A 22,576-nucleotide genomic window follows, 5' to 3' on the forward strand; every position below is an offset into this window, starting at 1 on the left:
CAAAAACAACAATAAAAACATTTCCAAGAAAGCAAAAACTGATGCAAACGCCCACTCACTCACTCAGAAACAAATATTTAAGCGACCAAAAGTGAATCTAGAATAAAAGCGTTCATATCTCATTTATTATTCTGACATGTGAATCTTTGGAAATGCACTCTTTTTTTCGAGTTGGCTTTCACAATTTAAGTTCGAAAATAGTTTTTTTGAGGAGAACAATATTACATTTTCCGGCAAGGTAAGAGAATTTGAAACGGCCCGCAGAGCCCTTCTATGCCTCACAACATTATTAATATAATATATTGTTTGTTAAAATGATCTAACTTCACGGCGTGTGAAAAAATAAATGAATAATGATATATAAATACATATATATATGTATGTTTATGTGCGTATATAAGCGAGAAAGAGACAACTTATAACTTAGCTAAACTAATTTAAAACTAACTATAAATTTTTTATGTATTACGATGCGTCTGGATAAGGCAACTGATAGTTTGCATAAACAAATGAGTTACCAACAGCCTTTTTCAATCAGGCTCATAATTAATGGACCATTAGTTTCTCTACTACACCTTCGCTACTAAGCCTTCATATTTTGCTGGAAAAATTATCTGCTGTATGCTGAGAATTAATATATAGGTATCTATTTTTAAATCGAATGGCGTTAAAGGAGCGGCTTTAATGTCCTGATTTAATACAAATTTCATATTTACGAATTTATAAACATACTTCAAGAATACCCCGCATTTTTCCAAGCAGAACATGGTATTCCAATTCTCCGATCAGTTGTATAATGGAGTGACTAAGAACACAGCACGCTTATTTCCGCAAGGCCAGTTAAAAAGGTTGAATTCTTTGGCCATTCAGACGAATCGTCTCTTAGAAAACTTTGACAGTTTTTTACATATTCAAATGAACACATTTTGCCGAAAGAAACGCCACTCCCGATAATACATCCGTAAGATTCAAATTGTTTGACAGGTAACGCCATGTAATTTTGTTGGTAAGTGATTGGACTTGAGTTAGTCCGTTAAACACGAAAATGTTGAAGTTAGCGGATTGCTCACGCAACCCTAAACACACGGCCGATGGATCTGACTACCAATGAATTTTATTTTCATTGGTTAATGAGCGCTATTTAGAAGTTCCGATAGCAGTAAAGCTGTTGACAATTTGCACTTAGGGACGGTGAGAGTGTTCAAAGCCGCTACCCTTGATTTCAAACATAATTGGTGTTGATGGCTCAGATCGTGCGTACATACATTTGTCATGTGCATCGACTTGCAATGTTAAAAACCAAAGGAAAGACGTTTGCTTCATCAATTGAAAATTGTTGCGTAACACGAATTGCTAAATAGGCTCTTAGTTCAGTTCCACTGTGCATAATTGCGTGGACCTTTACACAGATACATCTTGTGGAAGCGTATTAAAGAGTTTTTGTATAACCAAGAAATTGAAGTGAGAAATTCCCCACCAAGGGCCACCCATCCAAGTCGATCTTTTCGCAAAATACTTTTTTGGACAGCACACATCAAACCGAAGAATCGGTTAACATATAGACGTCTGCTAACCGCAAATTATTCGGTATATTCTTTAGAGTTGATACTACTGATAACCTTCTATATCTGGCACGGCGACAGCCAGTATTGGACTTGAATATTCTTCATGTGTCGATTACAACATGACATCGTTGAATGTATCTGCAACGCAAGTACCATCTCCTATGCCAGAAATGCTAACGGATGATTTCTTTTTTTTGCTGCGATGAAATTTAATTGAGATGCCGAAAAGGTACAAATGAACCATAACGATTTTTTACTAAGATTGCTGCTGGAGCCAAAAACCATTTTGAAGGTTTGCGATCACAAGGAAAATGTACAACAATTTCGACATTTTTAAAGTTTTTTGTTTTTGTACAGAAAGCAATTAAAGCAGACTATTCAAAAGCTGTGTAAAATTTGGAAATTAATTTCCGTTGTTCTAATTGTCAATTGCACGCTGCACAAAAATAATGTACGCCATATTTGGAGCTTAAAATTTCTTACGCCATAAAACCAACAAAAAATTGTTAGTTCATCACAAAGCTAAAAGCCATTACATACATCTATAATAGAAATTTATAAGGAAGTCCACATTAAAACAAACATGATTGTGTTTGCAATATTGCAAAGCGAGCAAACATTCTTATGTATGAAAGTTGTGGATACTTCTAATGAGCGTTAATAATTATAATTATCGAAATTGTTAAATTAGAATAAAAACTAGTGGAAGTGCTTAAATATTTATTCGATAAATCTATGTATGGAAAACTAACATTGTAAGAATACATACAAAAGTTAATAATCCAGAGTATATGGAAAAGAACGTAATATAAATGAGAAAATAAATATAAAAAGCATACTTAAGAAGAAACTGGTAAGAACACAAAAAAAAATTTGCGAAAAAACGCGTGAAACCTGCTACGATGCAAAGATATGTCTGTTCACGTATGTACGCAAGTGAATATACACTAAACTTCTATCAAAACTATAATGAATTCGTTAACATATATAGATCACATTCGTTACATATTACAGCGTCGTTTAATTCCAATTGCCGCAAAATCAACATCGTTATCACTATCAACTTCAACATTAATAACAACCGTTTCCTCCGAAGTACATAGCCATAAGTCTCAGCAAATTTACAAATTTACATACCATAAGCCTTTATATTGCATATTGTTTTTGGATTAATCTTATTATATATTTTTTTTGTTTTTTTTACATATACTTAATGAAATTGAAATGATTCTAGTGAGTGGTTTTTTTTCCCAACAAACTCAATAATAGACAACAATAAAGTATAATAGCCGCGGAGCCGCCAGATAAAAACTCAAATAGATTCCATATATTAGCGGACAAATTCCCGCAGAGAAAAAAAATTAAAAATTCAGACTTTCCGTTGTTGCCAATCAGTAAGATCACTTCTACTGACAAAAAATATGCTATTTCTTCAACTGGTGCTAGCATAACAATTTCACAAATCGCTATCAAAAAAGCCCTAGATGGCATTACAATGTATACAGAAACTCGCGAGCAACGGAAAAGCTCATAAAGTCGAAATCACTAGCATATTTATGTCCAATGTCTACAAAACTACATGATAAACTGAACCCAGTTAGAGGCGTAATTTATGCCCCGTGCTTAAAATATGTACTCGAAAACGAAATAGTGCGCGAAATGGGCAATCAACGAGTGACTGAAGTTTATAAATTTACTAAATTAATGACGACGGAAAAACTCACTCTCCTGCACAAAGGGTAATTATGATCTTTGATCGCTATCGGTTACCGCAAACATTTGTTATGGCTTGGTATAAATATAATGTGGAAGTCTACATTCTACATCCCATGAAATGCAAAACCTGCCAACGCCTTGCCCATATGGCAAAAAGGTGCAACAGTGCTCCATCTTGTGCTAACTGTGGTCTTCCCCCACATACTGAAAGCTGTAATTCAATATCAAAGTATGCACGTGCTTCTACTCGTGTCACTTCATATGTACGAAACCACCTCAGTGCAGATTATTTTGTTGGTAAGAACAAATTATTCACGCAAAATTCCTATAGCGAAATTTTCAACAGAGACGCTGACATGTCAACTTAGCCCACCTACTTATCTGTTTCCATGTCCCTACAATTAAATAAAGTATTTAAAATTCTACAATGGAACATTAAGCGATTTGTTAATAATTTCGATAAACCCCGTAAACTCAAGAGTGATTTTAATCCAACATTTATGTCCTCTCAAGAGACCCATTGTAGAAGTTCTTTTAATTCTTTTCCACCCAAATCATATACTGCTGATCAAAATTCACATTCCAAACAAACAGTTGGTGTTTTCATAAAATCAAATCTATCTCACAAACGCATAAATTTAAACTCATACATACAAACCGTAGCGATACAAATATCTTAAACATAAAATTTACAGTGTTTTCGACTTTATATCCCACCTTCGATATCGTTTTCTCAGCAAGAACTCTATAACTTACTCTCCGTTCTATCCCCCCCTTAATTATATGCGGCGACTTTATCAGCTGGAATGCCATCTAGAACTCAGAAGTGAACAACAGACGTGGTACTGTTTTAAAAAAGGCCTTCATTCAAAGCAATCTGTACATTTTAAATGATGGAAAACCAACGCACTTTTCAACTCAGCATACCTTTTCACATATTGATTTAACATGTTGCTCTCCGTCACTTCTTTCTTTAGTTTCCTGGTCTATCCTTGATGATCTACATAACAGTGATCACTATCGAATCACAATGGATCTTAACCTTTCAAAGTCCTCTGTTATTCGAAATTCCTCCTGGCTAAAGCGGATTGGATCAATTACTCCAAACAGGTTGAGTTATTTCTGAATTCAAAGCCATTTAATGGGAACTGCAACCATGACGCTGCTATTATGTCTAAAGCGATTTGCACGGTTGCTCATCTCTCTATTCCTCAATCCAACAGCTTCCTTAAACGGGATGGGCTTCCTTGGTGGAACAACACGCTTTCGTTGTTGAGGGAAAACAAGATGGATCCATGACACCGCTTTAAAAGATGTCCTGATCATGATTATTTGTTATTATATAAAAAGGCCAATGCTCTATTTACAAAGGAATTACGAAAATCAAAGACACTTAGCTTCGAACTTTTTTCGAAAAGGGTTCATAGAAATACATCAATGAATGTTGTCTTGAATAAAATCAACAGATTCGTTGGGGTTTTAAATTTGAATGGCAATTCTGCCATCTGCTCTTCCAATGGAACTTTAACTGACGCAGATGAGGTTTCAAATTATTTTGGAAAAGTGTGGTTCGAATCAACGTCGCACAGCAACTTTTCTAGTGCTTTCATCGAAAATAAAAGGACTCCGATTTCTCTTTCATATGCTACTGACAAATGTGTCATATTCCTGGAAAATTGTATATCTGCCTTAGAACTTGAAAGTTGTCTCTCCAAATCAAAGGGGAGGACACATGGTCTAGATCGCATCTCATACCACTTCATCAGTGCCCTGTCTAATTCAAGTAAAAAAAATTGATGTACGTATAATACGTACTTTTGACTGGCCATGTACCCTGCACGTGGAAACTGGCAGCAGTTGTTCCAATTTCAAACTCAAAAATTGTCTCCATCGCATCGGATTATCGCCCAATCTTTCTTTTATCTTGCCTCTCAAAGGTATTGGAAAAGATTATGGCATCTAGATTATCTTAGTTTCTTGAGTCCAAGAACCTGATAACAAAGCAACAAGTTGGTTTCAAGCGTGGTGGAAATTTATGGTACTAGCTGTAAATCTAATATCAACACCCTTAAACCGTTCTATCACCAAGTCCTCAGAGCAAGTTGCTATGCTTTTCAGACGACGCCAATTAATAATTTTATAATTGAAGCTAGTCTCCCAGGTTTAGAAAATAGGCTGTATGAGTTAAAAGCTAAAATAGTCCCCAAGCTTCTTAATTCAAACAAATCTATTCTCGGTAAAGATGTGAGAAAGATTACTATTGCCAAGAAAATTCGAAAATCGTCATTCGCAATTAACTATTGTTTGTACGTTGCAAAAGAATTAAATTTTCTCTTAAAAATTTTCGGCTATTTTGCTCTTAAATCTTCATGGATCTTGGAAGACTACTCTCTTGACATTTCGTTGTCTACGCACAAGAAAGAAGATACTCCAAACTACGTCTTGAGAAATCTAATAGCTGAAATCCAAATATTGGCGAGTATCGGTTTCAATCTTTTATATGTAGATGGCTCAAAATTTTCTGGTCTGCCATCTGCTTGTGCCCATATTTCACGAAAGTCCTTCAACTTTCACAATCGAAGCCATAGTACCTTGCCCATAAAAACAAACTCAAAACCGTCACTGTTACCGGCAGTTTGTCTGTATTACTACTGTATTAATAAATTAAGAAATATTATTACAACACCCGGCGGAAAAATTAAAATGTTATGGATACCAAGTCATGCCAGTTTATTGGGAAATGAGCAGGCTGATCGAGTGGCGAAGTATCCCGCGGCTGCACCTCCAATTATGGATGATGTCATGGGAAGATTGGATCTTCAAAGATACATTGGAAGAAAATTAAAGAGAAAATTGCAGAAAGAAATTTATAATACCATAATCAACACTACTCTTCCATGAACCCTCAATTAACTCCACCCTTATATCCAACAAATGTTGAGAAAATTAACATCCAAACATTTTCGAGAATTCGCCCTGGTCATACAATTGCAGCTCACCAATGGATCTTGAAGTCTTCCTCCCCAATCTGCAATTGTGGACAAATTCACACTATAAAGCACAAGTAGCGTAGAAGTATTGCATTTGGACCGACTGATGCGATAGGCATTCTAAAATCAGTTACAGAACAGAATTATATTACTTTATTAAAACTACTAGGTAAAATATGTAACGTACTTTTATAAATTAGAGCCGATAGCCTGCGTTGCTAGTGCTCAATGACATTTTTTTAGTCAAAAAATTTATTTCATTAGTTTCAAATTATAATAATGATAATAATAATAATAATTGAAATGATTGCAAATCATAAACGAAGAAAACTATAGGGAGGGCAGGGTGTAGAATACCCTAGAGCTTATAATCTGCCCGTTCGATAAATAGGTTTCGTCCGTCCGTCCATTCATATAAGGGTAAAGTGCGTGTATTTCTTTTAGGTATAACCGTCCGTGGAGTGTCCGTGAGACAAAAATTTAAAGCCCTCTCATATCTCCCGCACTAGCTAGCTCAGCAATGGCGCGTGCGATTGTCTCCACAGCACAAAGGTCTTTAAGTAGGACTTTAAGATAGCCCTAAAAATAAGCATGTTCGTAGTGCAATAGTTTGGAGCGATAGAGAGAACTATTACAGGCATAAACGTTGAGAACTTGCAGACTTCATATATTACGGTGTGGTGAAAGTTAAAAAACTTATTATTAAACCATTACTTTAATAAATCAAAGCGTTAATGTTATTAGCTACAATAGATGCCAACGGTGAAATTGTATCCAAAGCAGGATTCCTTAGACTAACGAGAAGATATAGAAGTTTTTCATCATATCTCAACACACAAAACTTAGTAAGTTTAATTCGTTGAGGACAAAAAGGAAATATAACGAATGTTCCAAAATACTTTCAGTATCTTTTTAGAGACGGGTGGAGTACAAGAATCTGTTTTGACTCGAGAGCATATGATTAATTATTCAGTATGAACCGATTTCTGGAAGATTTTGATGCACTGATATTTTTCTTATAAGACAATAGCATTATTACGAAAATCAGAAAAAGACTAACAAAAAGTGGCAAAAATTTAGCGGTAAAAGGAATTAGCAAAACAATGTCGCGATGAATTTAGATACTGCTAACTTGACTTTAAAAAGGGAATGTAAGCAGAACATATGCGGAGGGAAAAGTCAGTCGAGTGAAGAGAAATGCATTGCAACATTCGAACGGATAGGACCATAACAAGAATTATAGCGTTGTAAATATAAATTCCTGTAAATACTTTGTAAATAGATCTCCTAGTTTTGCATATAAAACATATACTATCCTAAAAATCACAATTCAGTAGTACGAGCTTAGTCTCAAAAAGAGTCAAATAACAACATGAACATCATAAAAGACGGTTTACGTTACACTGCTGACTGAAGTAGAATTGCGATTTATAACGAAAAGGATGGTGAAATTCGCAAATCTAACGATAGAATAGCTCAAACAGCTGCTGGAAGCAGGGAAGCTGGGATGAAACAGCATCTAAGTGAACATCTAGCCCTGAAGGGAGAGGACATTTTGGCATGCGAAGTTCAATGGCGTGGTCACGAACAGGAAGACCATCGCAAGCCGGTATTATGCAATTTATGCGGCAAACGCAACAACATATTTTGCTGAACAAGCGTCCTAGATTGTGCCGACAAAAATTGATGAGACGAGGGCAAAAATACAACAACAATAGTCAAGGATGACTTCACACACTGACGAGAAAATGGCGAAAACTGAGCAACATCGGCAAGAAATAGCATACAAAATTGATGACGAATATCGGAAAAAAAGAGCACAAAATAGCAACAGAAATAAATGATACAGTGAAAAAAATCGAAGGACGGTGACAAGAAGTGGTGTCGGAAATTTACGAAGAAGAGCAGGAAGAACGACAAATGGCGGAAAAAGTCAATCATCAACAACAAATAATGACACCGACAGTTAATGAACAGAAAATAACAACAGATGGTAAAAATAGCATCAGCAGTCGATAAACCAAGCCAGGTAATGAAAGACAAGGCTGAGAAAATACCTCAAGACTTTCAGGGAGAAGTTATCTGAACTATCTGTGCAGTTTGCAGCGAAAATAGAAGCCATTACCGGTAAAGTTACTGCAGGAGTGAGTCATTTTAATCCGAAGGTGAAAGCCTTAGAAAAAAATTTGTGGAATGTTAAGCTAGTTTGCAACATTATGGAATGAAATAGACACGTTGAAGCAAGCAATGGCCTACGGCAAGTTAGAGTTGCATACATTCTAAAGTGCCAATCGCCATACTTGATGTCGCCACCATGTGATGAGTATCGGAAAAACGCAGCATAAAAATAAGGGAAGATCAGATGCAATCACCCGCAGATGCTATACTTGGGACAACATAGGGCATCTTACTCGTGAATGCGGTTACCCATCAATAATAAAGCGGATGTTAAATCTGAGAATTCGTGCGGCGCCTAACATAAACGCGACGATAAGAAAGTTAAACTGAATAAATTAGCCGATGGCTGCTGTAGTTAAAACTATCAAGAGCCATGCGCATACCTGACGAATAGCCAGCTAAGGAAAGTGTTGTCGTTTGCCGGATTATGGCAGAGACAAACGTAAAGTTAGCGAAAGAAGGTATGCGAAACGGGCAACTGGCCGGTGATGATCTCATGGTAATAATTGTTGTTAAAGAGGATGTACGTCCTATCAAGGAAAAAAACGCTAAGATAAGTCCCACAACAAAAGCGTATTGGACTCAGGGGGAAAGTTTTATCTTTGAAGGCGGATGTGTATGGCAGATATGGTACAATAAAAACAATTCATTTGTTGGTATTCCTAACAACCAGGTTCGAAGATATTATAGAAGAAGACCACAAAGAACTTAACAGAGAGCACATTAGTGTCATGAAAACTATCAAAAGGATTAACCGGAAGTTCTACTTGGTAGGATACCGGAAATCAGTAGTAGCATAGATATATAGCTGTGAGGAACGTAGTAAATCAAAACAATCGGCAGATCAGCTGAAAGGTCAAAAACGGCCAAAAATATTTACAAACACAACTCAAATCGCAACCTAAAAGTTGATGGCCGGAAATGATCGGAAAGCGAGCTTTGTTGATAGAGACCTTGTGCAGCTCTATAACCCATCTTATAGTGGTAGATTATCGCCATATCTGAATTTTAACCGGGGAGGACCAGACGAAGTTATCACGACGATAGTTGACAGAGTCTATCGTATCCAGAAACATAAGAAAAGAGGAGCTACAACTAAGGTAGCACACGTAAGCAGGCTGATATCTTTTGAAAATATCAGCCGAACACAATTAAGTGGAGGGCAGTGTTACGAAATTCGAATGAATAAGACCAGAACGAGGATTAAAGATGTTGTAAAGATAAGTTCTGGTACGAACTCGACTGGAAAAGAGGTCGAAAAAAGACGTAAAAATTGAGAAAATCGATGTAGCACGTTTTTAAAATAATTATTAGATAATCATTGAAATTTTTTTTAAATTCTTGTTAACATCACTTGCTGTTTTTAATGTTAAATTTTTTATATACATACTACTTTGCATTTTTAGCTAAAAGATGAGGGCATGAATCGTTCAAATATTTTAGATAGAATCGCCAATTATAGCGTGGTTTAGAATAAGATAGACTGATTCTTGTTTGGTTCTTTATTGAGCTATTATTATCATAATGCAAATATAATAAGTTAATATAAAGGGTATCTCGAAGCTGGGATATTGAATTATGGGTGGGGATCTTAATTTATTTTTCAGATTTTCTAAAGCTTATTAGCATTTTTCTGTCCATTCTTGTTCCCTTCTCAATAGATTCTTTAATTCTTGTGCTATACGAGCGAAGGCTATGAATCTTCTGACTACATTGGCGTTTTGTGGTTCTGGGTAATTCTTCGCACTTTGCGGAGTTTGGTGTTATTCCTTCTAATAATATAAAGTGTCCTAACTAAGTGACTTGAAGTTTTAAAATATGGCATTTGTTTGGGTTTAATTTGAGATTGTCGGTTTTAAGTCTATACTTTGATTAAATTTCTCTCATAGTGTATAAAACTCCGCCAGTGCATTATTACATTGCCTTACAAGGCTTTTAGTCTATAGTTTCCTGGGGTAATTCGTCGTTGTTCAGGGTTAAGTTGAAATACTTACTTCCACTTCTTCCTTCTTCGGGTATACACCGAAGTTGAATTTTCTGTTTCACTTAACCAATATTTACTCAATGTTGAATTTAACCAAAATTTACTCGCTGTTGAATTTTCTGAATTTCAATATTTAAAAAAGGAGAAAGAAAGGAAAGAAAATAGGAAAGTAACCAAATTTATAAATTAAATTTTTTTGTCTTTTCGTTGTGATTCTATTTTTTTTTCGTGTTCCCCGTGATAACAACCAAAACAACATCAGCTCGTCTCCCTGTGGAGACTGGGTCTGATCTTATAACTACTGGTAGAGACTGCTTGAAGATTTTTATATGGACGCCATTGGGCACACCAAGAGATCGAGGATGGGTGAGAACAAAATTCTTTTATCTGCTAACGGAGAAGCTAACGCAAACGTTTTAATGGCGCCTAGTAAGCAGGGAGTCGACAAGCCCTTGTCATGAAACTCTTTTTCTTTCCTCGCCGCTGAGGATTTAAATTTTTTTTTTTTTTTTTTTAGACAAAGAAAAAAATAAAAAAAAAATTCACAATAAAAGGAAACGTCGCGTCGGTTGTCTAGCGTCCGTCTGTCCACCGTAAGTCCGTCTGTAACCGTCTGGAGTCTTCCCTACCGTGCCATCATATGCACACCCCTTTTGCGTAGCCACAGCGGTGGCAGCGCACGCTTAACCACGCATTGGGAAAAACACACAAAAAAAAATAAACAAACTAAACTAACTTACTGTACAGGCGTCGGTGCAGTGTCGGCCGCGGTAACCGCTACATCGGCAATCCCTGTTCCTCTTTCCAATAAGCCTTTTCCACCCTTCACAGCAAAGTTTCACAATCGTAGGATCTCCGTACAAGTAGTTGAATTAGGTGACGAACCCCCTTTTGTTCTTTGAGATGGCTCAATGGTAGTAATCAACGCACAATATATGTAAATATTTTATTCTTTTATTTCACAGCAAAGTTTTACAATCGTAGGATTTAATATGTATATAAATATTTTATTCTTTTGTTTCACAGCAAAGCTTTACAATCGTAGGATTTCTGTACAAGTAATTGAATTAGGGGACAAAGTTTTTTTTTTTGTGTTGGCTAAATGGCCGTAACCAACTCACAATAGGTATATAAATATTTTCTTATCATTTATTTATTTTGTTTTTTTTTTTGTTCCAAAAGCAAGCATACAAAAAGAAATTCCTTTTTTTTTCTTATTTTTCTTCCTTTTTTTTTCTTTATGTTATACAGGTTTGGTGGGTTATATATTCTTTTACATAGTTTAGCCACCAATATGTTTCTACGAACGTCAATGATACTGAAAAAAAAAATGGTACATTCATGCACAAGTGCGATGCGCTTTGCTTGATACCTTCAACTGGCACAGATTATTGATTCTTCTTTTCCTTTTGTTGGTTTTAAGTTTAGAAAGAATGGATTTTGGTATCAAATCGTTTAAATTTTATATCCGATATATTTAATCGACCACAATTTTTGCTAATTTTATAAAAGTATCGTTTCTGCACCAATCATTTATGTACAACATGATGTGTGTACTATATGTTTAATAGTCCTTTTTTTTCTCTTAACTCCTTTTTTTTCCCAATTTTTAAATTATTAAAAGCATATTTCTTTCTATATCATTTTGTTGTTACCACTTAAACACACAACAATAAAGGGTAAGCACCATGTGAAATGTTAACAGAACTGTCCTCTTGATTATTCTCCTTCCTCGTTTTAGGAACAAAAAAGGCTGTTATAGAATTTTCCTTTATATTCCTCCTTTTTTTTTTTTTTTTTTAGTTATTAAAAGCATATTTCTTTCTATGTCATTTTGTTGTTACCACTTAAACACACAACAATAAAAGGTAAGCACCATGTGAAATGTTAACAGAACTGCTGTAAATAACAAGAACCGCACTCAGTGAGAGCCTGCCTAAGACTGACCTCAACTCAGAACTATCCCCTCTGACTTCAATTTTTGAAACGCAGACAGACTTCTCCTTTTTACTTCATTTCCCTCTTCTTCTTCCTGTTGCTCTCTCTATAACGGCTTGCCGCTACTCTCACAAGAGCAAGCATATATCCCGCAAAATCATACGATTTTGCCTATGCTTGCAAGAGCAAAAGGAAAAAAAAGGAGTACCGCAAAATCATACGATTTTGCCTGTACTTGTAAGTAAGGAGATCAGAAAAGAAAAAAAATAAACACATATACCGCAAGATCATGCGATTTATTAGCGGTATCACAAAATCGCATGATTTTGCCTAACGGCATGCCGTTATTCCGCCGCTTGCGGTTGGTACAGACCGACAGACACCCTACCCAAGGTTTGTTCGCGGCCGTTACACCCTCTGATTTTGGTGCCACAGCCGCCCCAAATCTCGAGATCAATTTGTACGACTGTTTGTCGAAATGCAATTTTTCTTTTTTTTTTTTGTTTTCGTCGAAACGTGCGCAAACGCTGAAGGGAATCGTATGAATATCAATTCCGATGTCTTTTTTTACGATTACCTGACCATGTACGGCTTGCAAGAATTAGAAGCTTTTAACAGGGGCAGAGCCAAACTGCTTTTCAGCTCTGCTGCCAACGCCAAAAACTTTGTCACAAGTAACGATTTTACTAAGACGAATTTAAAGGCGTACATACAGAGGTTGTACAACAATAGATTTGGTGTCATTTGAAACATCCCGTGTATATACAGTGTAGACAAGATAATTAAAAACGCCGTGTCCGATATTCCGATGAAGTCCGCTGTCCGTTTTCAAAGAAGGAATCCCAACAACAAGTATGAGTGGATTCCCACAACCAGCATCAAAATCGGCTTTAAAGAGAAAACCCTCCCTAAGTCAATTAAATTCAATTATTGCCATCTACCAGTTGAGTACTTTGTACCAATGCAATGCTTTAAGTGCGGTAGATACGGTCACGTTTTAAAGTTTTGTAAAGGTAAGCCGAGCAGAAACTGTGGGAAGTCTTCGAAGTGTGTGAACTGCGAGAAGATGAAGTGTTTGTCATGTGGTTCATGTGAGCACAACACTCTCAACAAGTCTTGCCTGAACAGGGAACTTGAATCAAACATTAAGAGGAAGTAATAATGTCTTTAATTTTTTTTTTTTTTTTTTTATAAAAAAAAGGTTTTGTTAATAAAACGGCCCCGCGTTGGGCACCACTTCATTGTAGTGTTTTCATTTATAACCTTTTTTCTCATATAAAAAAAAGGTTTTGTGTAATGCCTAGGTCTTCATCGGTAGAGCGGTTGCCCTCTGCCCGCGATTTCACATCAAAACAAAAAACATCATCACATATTACAATTAATTAACAAAAAAAAGATCCTTCCCCTTGGACTGTATACTGATGTCGTGTGTCCGGTACATCATCCGTTGGTCTTTTCTTCGTCCGTCTGTATCTGTCTGAGGTCCCTTACCTTTCCTCACGCGCTCACCCCCTTCGCACTCCCGCTACTGCGGTAGCACTTTCACTTTAGCCACTCATCGCGGCTCATATGCAAACCGAAGACAACAAAAAGAAGTGTAAATACCTGACCGTTGTGTGAAGCAGCAGATCCAGCAGCTAATCGTTGGTGTTGTTGCTCCCAGTGGACTGTCCCAAGATGAGATGCAGGTGCCAATCGCGCTTTCCTTACTCTGTAGCAGCCCCGGCCCTTAACGCTTTTTGTCCCACCGAACAGAACCGCGGCGCCTCCTTATCCTTCCTCTAATGAGCACCTTCTTCAGTGGTAGCAACGACAAATGGTGTATTCATAAGCAGTGGTTTTGTTAAATATTTTTTTCTAAAATACTCTGCGGCTTTCCTTTTAAGACTATTTTTTGGTTTCACCGAGTTTTCTTTTTGCTTGCTCCATAATTAATTCATTAAGAATTTTTCTCAAACGTCATGCATGTTCACATTTTCGCACCTTGGGAATTGAATCAATTTCTTTCGGATCTTTCACTACTTCATTTCTGGATCCACTTCATAGGCAATTTTACTAATACCTTTGTTTTCCTTTTTAAACTAGTATCTCAAGAAAACCGTAGCAATAAAAACCTGCAAATATTTTATTTCCACTGTTTATGGATTTATTATAAATTTTGACAATTTTACAACGCAACTTTTCCACATTTCTCGACATTAGATGCTTAGAAAACCTCTTTCAGTTATTTGAAAAAAAAATTACTATCTTTGCATTTATTTGCTTTTTGCTTTCTTTCAGTTTTGTTTTGCTTCTCGTTAATCTATAACAGCCGCTATATGTAGAACAAAAGGCTCATTTATTGCTGTCAGTGGTACATAAATGTATGCATATTTAACATATTTATACGCCTATACATATTTATATGTATTATTTATTTCTTTCATCACGTACATAGGTAATTCATTTGACAGCTGAATAATCGTACAAAGGCCATTTAATATTTGAACTACATACACACCTCTACACACATCATTTTTTTTTCTTTTTTTGTTTCTTATAAAGTATTCCAACCGGAAACAGGTACTTTTAGCTGAACTGGTATGCATAACAACCGCATATCGATCGCGAAACCAAACGCACCATGTTAAATTCACAATCTTTACATTTACTAATTTTCATTTGTTTATTTATCGATTTTTTTTTTATTTAAACAAAAAAGGGTAGGAAACCTTTAAATTTTTCTTTCTTTTTAAACGATTTCTTTAATGCACGTCACTACTTTTAACGTCACCTTAACGTGTTTTTTTAGCCTTCTCATCGTTGTTGTTCCTACTTCTTAGTTAAATTTTGTTTATCAATATTTTGGTATTTAACGCGATTATTTATATAAAAATTCGTTCATATCCATAGTAATATTTGTGTATGTTTAACTGGCAGGCTTTGATTTCTTCTTTTTTTTTTGCAATGTTAACAAATTAGTGTTCACTTGCAAAATCCCTGTTTAAAACAAATTTACTTCGGCCGCTACTACTCGACATTCTCTCCACAAGATCAAAACCTGACTCATTGTTAGCAGACAAAACAATCAAAGCGAAACCGAATCTCCTCGCATGATTTCTTCTTTTCCTTTTTTCTTTTTGTTCTTTTGCATTGGCTACCTATCGGCTAGCCGCTATTCTTGCAAAAAAAAGGAACACACCGCAAAGTCACGCGATTAGGTTAATGGGATGCCGTTACTGCTACATTTTCGGCAAACACAGACCGACTGACACCCTACCCTAAATTTGTTCGCGGACGTTACAAGGATAATGGCACTTAAAAATCTCTCGTATTAAGAGGTAAAAGAGAAGTTTTCGTCTAATTACTTCGAATGTCTTGACGACATCTCCTATGACAACTTCCCTCCATTGGGGAAGGCGTCTGCCATTTCATGTAAGGTAACAATGAAAATACCAATAAAATTTTAACCAAAAATAAACTTAACTGTCATCAAAAGAAAATCGGTTCCTTCCAAATCTCCTGTCAGTTCATCCACCAAAGCTTCTCTCAATTCACCCCCCAAGCCGTCTGGGACAAGTCTTCAGCATCCAGTAATTTTAAATAACTATTTGCGTTCCTCAGAACTTGAAAGATTAATCTCCGCGATTAAAGAAAGTATCCGTCCGATGATCCCTCATAATCTTATTAAAGAATTTGAAGAGAAATGTTTGTCTGTGCCAATTCTCGCCCGTTCAAGCGTCCAGCGCTATGAGAAAATCAGCTGGGGTTTCTTTTTAAGTTTAAATATGATGTCCTTTTTACAGTATAATATCCAAAGTATTCGACGTCGTTTTGGGACTTTTACTTGAACTCAAATAAGATTGATTTCTGCATCTTAAGTGAAGTTTTTCTGAAAGATGAAAATTGTTTTGAAGCTAAAATTTCGAATTATGTTCCAGCCTCCAAATGCCAAAATGATGGCTTTGTATATTAGTTAAGAAAGGTGTCAATTTCAGACTTTGCTGTTAACATTATCATCATCAAAACCATGAACCTTTAACCGAATCTTTTCATCATGCTACAAACTCTTCATGATAAGATTCAGAGATTGACTTTCTTGATTCTAGCTGGCGATTTCAATGCAAGACACTGCTTGTATGGCAATCAAGTCTCGACCAATAAGGGCAAAATCCTTGTAAATGCCATCAATTCCAGCAGTTTCAGTGTCTTAAATAATGGCAATACTACCTTTCACTGTAACCGGAATGGTCGCACGGCGAGCAGCGTTTTGGATCTAACTTTTTCGAATTCAACTATTTTATCTTTCAACCGGGACAACCTCAAACTTTTCACTGGCGAAAGTCAGCACTATCTCATTTTATTCCACAGTTGCAACAATTCCGTTAAGAAAATAGAAAACTTCATGTCACGCAACTTCCTTATGGACCTCCTCGTAATTTCTTGAAAACTGAGAACATTGTTCCAGCTCATTCTTACGCCGCAAATCTACGAATATGTGCGTTAACGAACTATCTTTTCTCATAGCATTCTCCTCATAGCTTAAAAAAGGAGGTAAAATGGTTGTCATGCTTTCCCTGGACATCAGCAAAGCCTATGATCGTGCGTGTGTGATTAAGCTTGGTAGAATTCTCTTAAACTTTTCGATTCCTCTTCAAATACGGCTGTGGATACTTAATTTTTCATCCAAGCGTGTGTTGATGATGGGTACCGAAAAAGTTGAAATATGTGATGGTATCCCACAAAACAGTTGTTTAAGCCCCATACTCTTCAATCTATACACAGCTTCTCTGCATGATCTTCAAAATGACAAAACTCATATTTTTCAATTTGCAGATGATTTCCTAATTGTATCTGCGGACTCATCTTTTTCAACTGTTGTCAATAATCTCTCGATGAAAGCTAATTTTTTTTTCGACGCATGCGCTGATCTCAAAACAATAACTATTTATTTTGCCAAAGATTCTAAACATGATATCAGACTCTTTATCAAAGGTACTAAAGTTGATCAGGTGAAATCTCTTCGGTTCCTTAGTAGACTTTTAAACGATAGCTTAACCCTACGTGGACATTATGAGAAAACTTCAAAGACTGTCAATCTGGATGTAACATCATTAAACTCATGACTAGCAATCAGTCAGGCTTGCCTCCCAAAAACACTCTGACTGTATACAAATCTTTAGTCAGGTCCAAAATTGAATTTGCACATTCCACATGTTGCAATTTCTCAAAATATATTGAGAAACGTATACAAACATTTGAAAATCGATTGTTAAAACGTTGCATTGGACTAACTCCCTCAACTCCTCAACATATTCTGAATGTCATATCTGATGAGTGGACGAAAGAGTTCTTTTTTGCACTGCCAAAGAGTTAATTAAGATCAAGATGATGAATCCTTCCTTTTTTCAGGAAATAATATCCCTCAGTGACACCGACTCTTGCAGCTACACTTTTTGCTATCAAAAACTTCGTCATATCTTATAGTGCGTGAGTATCAAGTGGATGACTGTCACCTCGTTTGGGTACCTAACCACTGCGGTTTTTTTTTAAATGTAAAAGCCGACTTTCATGCACGGAGAAGTCGTGTTGATGGGACAATTTTGTCCATCAATTACACTCCCAATGAAGCAATTCGGGCAATTCGCAATCACATCCTTCAACAGCTAAGCGACGAATTTAAAGAGTTCGCGCGCGTTAAATCCAATCGCCTTTTCTATAATTTAAATCCCACATTTCAATTCAAACCCTTTTCTTTATCTTCTTTTAATTTCTGGGAAATTAAAATTCCTATAGATTCATGAGTGGTCACACTTATGACAAAGTTTATTTAAAAATGATTCGCGCTAAACCATGTGATTTTTTTGAAGTTTGCAATCTTGTCAAATCTGCTGAGCATATAATCGTCAGATGTCACAGGCTTGATGGCATTAGAGTTTCCTTTAGCTTCTTCAAGTTATACGACTGTCTCCTCGATCTCTTTGCAGCAAAAAATGTACGTCATCTCGGCGAACTAACTTGCTTTTTGCTTTTTTGTCCTCTTTCTTCTTCCTTTTCTCTTTTTTTTTTTTTGTTTTTTTTCTCTTATTCATTCATTTTCTATTACTACAGCATTCCTTTTTCGATTTTCAGCGAAAGTTTGCAACATTTGTTTATTTTCAACATTCAACCAGCACAATTACACATACACACACAAATACACTTAACATACCGGCTCCAGTTATTACGGCCGCTCTTGTTTTTGTCGCGTTTTATACACATTTCTGAACAAAATTACATTTTATTATCTGGACATATAAGCCACAAATGCATCGGCTTAGTCCATCTCCATCCAACAATCCAAAAAAAAGAATAACTTATAACTACGTGTAGGACCAAAACAAGTGCTGCGACTTTGGCCCATACAAAATGCGTAACTGATATCACAGTTTACTGAATTTCGACCTCTAAGTAGTTCTGGAGGCAAAAAAACTCTCCATTTCACATCAGCGTGACATTCAGTAAAGTTTTTCAAAGTTTGATGCCATCTTTCTTGTGGGCCGTTTATTTAAAAGTGATATGATGTTGCATGGACTTTGAAACCAAGCAGTTTGGCAAGTTCTCAAAATGGAGAGAATAGAAACTGTCTGTCCAATCTAGAAATCCAGCTGTGAAGGAAAGCGTTAGCAACTGACGCAGCAGGAACATCTTCCACCAATGATGTCCATGTTATATGCTTAAAACATTTGTCAGGTATTTTTATTTTACTGATTGGCGTCCTGCTATCTCTCATAATTTTTGATTTTTGCCAGGATATGCAAAATTTAATCCATTTTGCTGTGTTTGTCTTCATTGATGACCATACTAATCGTTCCGTAATCATTTCAATTGAAGATTTTAAGCCGGGATGTGGCAAGTTAAGGATAATACCAAGTATTTATTTGGCAAATTTTTGCGCCACGAATGGACGAATTACGAAAATAATTCAATTACAAAGAAACTCTAAACTTGAACTTGGTAATTTGATTTTCTTCAGAACAAAATTTGCGTGATGAGGATTGCAGTAAGTTTTCTAATCCTTCAGATTTTTGATATCTTGCCAATGATTCGTTATCAATACTGCTTAGCATAGAAATAGTTCCAATTCTAGAGTGAAAATAAGCTGTTACATTATTTTTTCTTTGTTGTATCTGGTTTGATGAAGTATCCAGTATTACCCAGCATAGCCCAGTGTAGCATAACTGGCTTGACGAAGCTTCAATTCAATTTTTGGCAGAAAACAAACCTAAGGTTTGTGATCTGTATATATGGCCACTATATGGCGTTCCAAGAAGTATTAGAAACACTAAAGACCAGAATGTATTGCGTATAGTTCTTGATCGTAAGTGCCATAACGGCATTGTATTTCCGTAAATATTTTTGAGAAAAATCTAAGCGGCATCCAAAAATCATTAACGGGTCGCTGCAAAACTGCTCCCATACCAAAGTCTAAATAATCAATCCAAAGTAATAGAGATGATGTTTTGATCGGGTCGACTAGAAGTCAAGCGTCAGCAAGTTGTTTTGTGCAACAATCAAATTGGTTACGCTACATCTGTTCAAACAATTTTCCCTTTATCGTTTTTCTTTTGACCTTTGTTTAAATCATAAGTTGTGTCTCGGCTGCTTTGTGGACGAACTTTCGACAAAAATTAATAAGACCAAGAAATTGGCTAGGACTGTGGACGTTTTCTGATAGTTCGTATTTTTCTATTGCTTGTACTCATGGATTTGGTAATAATCCTTTTGATGTTATTAAATATCCTAGGAAAGATAGTTAACTTTCTCGAAATTGGGAAGAGTATTTTGAAATGTTCTATGTGCTCTTCCAAATTCGTAGTTGGGATAATACATCGTAACGTAGACATAACCAAATTCAAAGAAATATTTTTGCAACATTTCACAAACCAAATATCATTCCAGTAAATTCGAAATGTTCTATTGTCCTCATAATAGCTGTCTTGGGTATATCTCCTTCTTCAACAAGGATTTGGAAAAAAGCTTTCACCAAATCTATTTTATAAGAGATTTTCTTGCCGTGTAAATTAGCTGAAAAATCGTGGAACAGGGTATCTATATCGCACGTGTAGATAACGTTGATAGTCATTTTTTAGACGTAACGGCTCGTTGTCTGTAAGCCGAATAAGCTTTCGCTCATAAACGCACTAATAAAACGCTTTTGTTGTATTTTATGAGTGCCATTTTAATCAATTAGAGAGCCACAATATTCTATTTTACCTATTAAAAAATTGCTTTTTAGCAAGTTAACTTTCGCGTTGAATTGCGCTAACCGTTTTAATACTTTTTCTAATCGATTCAAATGTGTAATATCGTCCGGAGGTGTTATTTTAATATTATCAATGAATACTGTCATCCCAGACAGGCCGCTTATAATTTTCCAATTTTGCGCTGCCATATACCTGGACAACTCAGAATACCATGATACTATAATCTTCTAGGGTCGATTAAACCAAACTGCATATTCGTTGTTAAAATATATCAGATTTTCTTGCGGACTTCCATTTGAAGATATGCTTTTGCTTTTCCTTGGGGACACGATCGGCACATTCCAATATCTTGAATCAACTTTTTGTAAAACGCTTTCATTGATTAATTTCATTACGTTTTCATTTGAGTGCAAATGGTACTCGGCACAGTTGTAATAATACTGGTGTGGAGTTGTTTTTAACTCTAATTTCTTCCCCTTTTACTTTACCAGCAGATTTATAAAAAAAAGATATTCGTATTTCACAGTTCATTTCGATTATTCATCTTGAATATTTAGTGAAATTACTGCATTCAATACATTATCAGTGTTATGGTCCGCTAATTCAATTTCAAGACTGACAACTAATCATGCCCAAGTAGCGCTTGTCTGTCAGAATGCGCGATGTACAATTTCAATTGATCGCACTGCGCCACGTAAGCATATATGAAAACAAACACTTCTATCCTCGTCTTACAATATCTACCGATTCCCGGTCACATTGGTGTAATTTTAATTTAGAATTTTAAAATTTTATGAATTCACGCAGCAAGATAACTTTCTATATCATGTTTAGAGATGTCAGGTGCCAGTCTTGACACAAATCCTTCATGAAGGTACTGTCTACATGGAGTGATTACACTTGCTTGTGTAATTTGCGTAAATTGTCCAGCATGGTGCCCAGCGCATACAACCGAGCAGGTAGGGGAGAGGAGAATTTATTGTGTTTGTTAATATTTTTTGGTATATACACCGAATAGACTGAATGGCACCATTAGGAGGAGATGCCCTTGTAGTCTCAATATAGCTGACAAGAGGAGGGCTTCGCGGCTTACTTATATTATTTGTATTACCAGCCAACACTTTTTACAGTTTTTGGTCTTATGAATTTGTTGGTTTCGTTAAATTTAAATGTGCTACGTCTGTGTAATTGAGACTTTAGTATATGATCAATGCACCCATTTCCTCCAATATCCCTCTTCACATTTCACAGGCAGATTTGTTCTTATTTCTTTTTATAATTCTTCTTTCGTTTTTCTTTACCTATAAGAAATTGTTCGCTAAGGAACAGAATTATAGAAAGAAAATGTATTAGTGGTATTGAGAGTTTGGCGATGTCTTTGCATGCAAATGTTGTTGGTTTCTTTGGACTTGCTTTATTGCAGAAAATATTAATCGCCTTTTGGCTCATGCAAGATAATAGAAGAATAACTTTGTTTTTGCAAAGATCATAAAAATATGGCAATTTTTATTTTTTTCCTTTAAAGTTATGCAGAATAAATTGGAATTTCGCTTAGGTAACTGCAGATTTATGAAGTCAGATATGAGATGTCTAGGATGTAATATTACTTATAACGGTATTTATCCGGATGAGAGTAATATTAAATTAGGTAGAAATTTCCGACTATCACGAAATTTTCGAGAAATTTAGGTTTTTCTTGGTTTGCGTTCCTAATTTGGCAGGCTTATTAAGTATTTTGCATTAATACCTCATTCTTCTCATATATTGATAAAAAAGGATCCGCATTTAGACTTTGCTAAACGAGAAAGAAATTGCAAAGAAATTGAAAGGTAAGTTAATAAAGGCATCTACCTCTGCATATGACGTCCAAAATCAAGCAGAGTTGCGAATAGCAATGCGTTCTTACCCCAGAAAAAGAATGATCTGATATGTCGCCCTATATTTTAACTTTCAAAACGCACGAGAGACGCTAAATATCGT

At 35.9% G+C, this 22,576-nt stretch overlaps 1 protein-coding gene across 1 annotated transcript in view; it reads left to right on the forward strand.

The window, feature by feature from the left end:
• Nucleotides 1-216: 216 nt before the first annotated feature.
• Nucleotides 217-22,576, forward strand: part of LOC119643418 (plexin-A2) — a 56,186-nt gene continuing 33,826 nt past the window's right edge. Inside the window, exon 1 of the mRNA XM_038042768.1 lies at nt 217-238. The gene's annotated coding sequence lies outside the window, so the exon portion shown is untranslated. The remainder of the gene's footprint in view (nt 239-22,576) is intronic.

Source organism: Glossina fuscipes, unplaced genomic scaffold (genome assembly GCF_014805625.2).
Source record: "Glossina fuscipes isolate IAEA_lab_2018 unplaced genomic scaffold, Yale_Gfus_2 60755, whole genome shotgun sequence".
NCBI classification, from domain to species: domain Eukaryota; kingdom Metazoa; phylum Arthropoda; class Insecta; order Diptera; family Glossinidae; genus Glossina; species Glossina fuscipes.